Here is a 4,584-nt window from a genome sequence, read left to right on the forward strand (position 1 = left end):
AATGTACAATGGTGTAGCCCGTTTGGTGGTTCCTCAAAAAGTTAGAATTTCCATGTGACACAGCCATTCCCAGGTATATACTCCCAAGAATCAAAAGCAGGCACTCAAACAGGCACTTACATAAACTTGTGCTCCTAGCAGCATTATTCACAATACTTGAAAGGTGTAAGCCACCTAAACGTCTACTGACAGACGAATGTATAAACAAATGTGATATGTACATACGTACAATGAAATATTATTAAACTTTAAAAAGGAAATTCTTATATGTGCTATATGGATGAAACCTGAAAATATTATGTTAAGTGAAATGACACAGACAGAAACAAACACACAAATACAGTGAAATTCTACTTATATGAGGAAGCTAGCATATCTAAATTCATGGAGAAAGTATTGCCTAGCATGTGTAAGGCCCTGTGTTTGATTCTCAGGGGAACAAATGGAGGAGAAATTGTTATTTCATAGAGTAGAAATAGAACATGGGCTGGGGAGATAGCTCAGTGGCATACGTACCTGTCTGACAAGCACAAGGTTCTGAGTTTGATCTCTGGTACAAAAAAAAAGAAAAAAAGAAAGAAAGAAAAAGAAGTAGAGCAAATAAAAAAAGTGTAAGTGTATCAGTGGCTAGAAGGAGAATGAATTGGGAGTTTTTATTTAATGGATTCAGAATTTCTGTTTGGGATAAAATAAAAAAATAGTGGCAATGGTTGCATAATATGAATCTAGTTAATACCACATTACAGTGCTTGAAATAATTAAAATAATCAATATTCATTTGTATTTTTTATTAACATAGGGTCTTTCTGTGTATTCTAGGCTGCCTTTGTAGTCACTATGTAGCCCAGGTTGACCTTGACCTCTTGGCCCTCCTATCTCAGCCCCCACAGTGCTAGAATTATGGACATGTGCTTAGTTTAAGATAATACATTTTATATTATGTTTATATATATATATATATATATTTACCACAATTTTTTAAAAAACAGGACAAAATGAAATGGGATATTCTGCTATTTTTCCTCTCTTTTGCAAATCTTTGGATCCCAATCTCAGAAAGACACTAATAGTTGTATAGTAATGACTCTACTCTAACTTCAGTTCCTTGCCTTATGTGGAGGCTCAAGAAATAAACTGATTAAACCTGTGCTAAAGTATCTAGCCCTCATGGTTCTCTGTGCCATGTTCCCTGCCTTCAGGAATGGTAGTTACTAATCACTCAAACCAAAAATCTTTGTCATCTTCCTCAACAATTATTCCACGTTTTTTCTACTACCTTAGCATCACTCTATCCTTAACATTGCTGCATCTTTCATCCCTTGACTAACAGCTTTTCTTTCTTTTGCTTTATGTATTGGGGACTGAAGCCAGGTACATGCTAGATAGCGCTCTACTATATAGCTATACTCAGTCTTGCCTAAGGGGTTCCGATTCTTTTTTGGGGGGGAGTGCTGGGAGCCAAAGTAAGGACCTTGTGCTTGCCAGGCAGGCTGAACTACATCCCCAGTTGCCTAAAGGATTTTTTTTTTTAATTTTTTAATTTTTTTATTTTATTTATGAGAGAGAGAGAGAGAGAGAGAGAGAGAGTGTGGTGTGTGTGTGTGTGTGTGTGTGGCCAGCTCAGCCCACCAGGGGGCGCGACTGGCTGGCATGTGGTGCTGGGGGATTGAACCGCGGTCCCTGATGCTTTGCGAAGCTTGTTCTAAGTAGGTGCTTTAGACCACTGAGCCATCTCTCCAGCCCCTGCCTAAAGGATTTTAAGGCCTCTCTCTCTCTCTCTCTCTCTCTCTCTCTCTCTCTCTCTCTCTCTCTCTCCCTCTTTTGTCCCCTCAGTATTGCACAGGCTGATCCCTAAACTCAAGTGGATCCCTGAGCTCAAGTGTTCCTCCTACCTAGGCCTCTCCTCCTGAGTGTTGGGATTATAGGCATGTAACACGGTGCCCAGTGTTTTGGTGTTTTTGTCTTTTTGAGACAGGGTCTCACTTTTTAGCCCAGATTGGCCTCAAACTTGCAATGATTCTTCTGCCCCAGCATCTCAGGTGCTGGGATTACAGGAGTGTACCACACCTAGTTTGTGTCAAGGTTAAGAGGGTTTTGTTTTTGTTTCCCTCCAGCCCCCAGAGTCTTTTGCATTCTAATCATGTTATGTTTTCACTGAATCTTTTAATGACTCCCTTTAGTTACTAGGTTAAGTTCAAATGTCTCAATACGGCACTTAAAACCTAAAACTCTTCATAATCTGGTCTCATTTTTAACTTTTTTTTTTCTTTTTAGTAGTGGAGATTGAAACTAGGACCTTGTGCACGCACACTAGTCAACTGCTCTACTGCTGTAGTATGTCCAGAGCCCCACATCTTTTAGAAAATTAACATATATTAATTATACATATTAATGAAGTTTTAGCATATTTTTATATATACATAGAACATGAACTCATCAAATTCAGTCACCCCCTCCCCTATGCCTCTTTCCCACTCCTCCCAATTTCCAGTATTCTTTTATTTTTTTTAATGGCCAAATTTTATTTTCTCTCCCCTTCTCTCTCCTGTGTATGTGCATGTATACATGCATATATGTCACATCTTAGCTTTCTAGTCTTGTTTCTTACCATTCATCATCCAGGTTGTACTCCAATCCCCCCCCCCCTTGGAGACAGGGTCTCATGTAGTTCAGGCTGGCCTTGAACTAACAGTAATTCTCACAATGATCCTTTTGCCTCTGCTTCCCTAGTGCTGGGATAACAGACATGCCCCATCACACCCAGTGCTCCAACCCTATCAAATGTGTATTTCATTAAATCCATGGTTTATCTCTCTTCCTGATCATCATGGAGGATGAAGATTTTGAGAGATAAAGACCAAGATAAACAGGATTTTTTTTCAACCAGCCTGTAGTTGGCATGATGACCCATGATTTTGCCTGGCTTCACCTTTATTTTTTCATGTCTTTTCCTGCCCTTAAAGTTACTTTATTAAATTAGTGTGACCTTTTTTCTCTAGGGATGGTAGGTGGTCAAAGCATATGCTCTAATTGGAGTTGTAAGAGCTAGGACAGATTTTGGCTTTGGGGCAAAAATATACCTGTATTTGCTCACAGTTGGTAAGACCTATAGAAGGAAACAAGGAACTTACATACAGTAGTTTATGAATGTTCTTCAATGGACACTTGGATGGAAGTTCTAACTAGTAATAAGGTATTTACTTCCTCTGTAACTAGAAAATCAAGGATGGAATTCAGGGAATCTTACGTCTGTTGGCCAAAGATAATATATTTTTAGTTCACTTTGTGAACTTCTGCTAATTCTTATTAAAAAATTTATTATTGCATGTTTGCTGTACATAATTCATTATGGAGAGTTGGTACATGTACATAAGACATCTTCACAATTAAATTTTTTTCCACAATTAAATTCTTAAATTCTAAGAATATCTCAGTGTTCTCCAAGGAGACTCTAAGATGAAAGATTATAGGCTCACACAAAAAGCGTCAAGGTGGAACATGAAATGTCTTTTGCCCAAGATTCAGTCACATAATTTTCATAGGATCCATCAAGCATTATGTCCACTCGTAGAACTCATGTTCTTTATTCCTCTCTCTGCTGTCTCTAGTTGGTGACTGCAAAGGGATGAAGGGTGAAGACAATACTTTGTCTCTTATTTAATCACTGTTTTTCTTGCAAGACGGTCTTGCTACGTAGCTCAGACTGGCCTCAAATATACAACTCCCCGCCTCAGCCTCCCTAGTGCTGGCATTACAGGCATGCATTAACACACCTGATTCTGCCAGGTAATACTGTCCTGATATGAGGGAGCTAAACTGCACCCTCACCCTGTACTTAAGGGCACTTCTAACACATAGCTGAGCTTATTGTGCTCCTCTACGGCTTTGCTACGAAAGTTCGCGGAAGATGGGAAGGAAATGGGTTCAGTGACCAACAGCAGAAAGGGGAGAGGGCGGTGGAGGAGTCATGATTCCGAATTCCTCCCTTCGTAGGAAAGCCATTAGTAACGCTCAGATCCTTTCACCTCATAGCCTCTTTTCTGAGGCAGGGTTCAGCTGGGCTGGATGATTTCCTCTCAATATTTTAGCAAGGATACTGAAAGAAAGAGGAAGAGAAAGTCAGAGAAGAAGGTTAGAGGCCCGCGCTAAGGCCGGTAGGCTTCAGTTCACATTTCAGAATGTGTCTTCAGGACTCGGGGAAGGCAGTTCATCTCCATCTGTTTCGTTTCCGCCTTTGCCATCCTCTCAGAACCCGCGGAGACTGATCCGACCTTGGAACTGCCTGAGAAGAGAAGCGAGAGTTCCTTTCTTAAGTGTCTGAAAGGGGAAAAACTTTGAGGAAACAGCCAGGAGAGAGACAGCAAACCGCTGAGGAGAGGGGGAAAAGGCGGCCAAGGCGGCGTGATCCGCGGAACGCCAGGCCGGCGGGCGGACGGGCGGACGGGCTGGCTGCGGCTATCCCAGCCGAGTCCCCGGCGCGTCCGCTTGCGCAAACACTCGCGCGGAAGGCAGCTGTGCCCCAGCGAGCCTGGCCCGAGGAGCGCGAGGCCTGCCCCCGAGGCCCGCAGCCGCGCCCCTGGGCGG

The sequence above is a fragment of the Octodon degus genome, unplaced genomic scaffold (genome assembly GCF_000260255.1).
Source record: "Octodon degus isolate 3935 unplaced genomic scaffold, OctDeg1.0 scaffold00045, whole genome shotgun sequence".
In the NCBI taxonomy this organism is placed as follows: Eukaryota; Metazoa; Chordata; class Mammalia; order Rodentia; family Octodontidae; genus Octodon; species Octodon degus.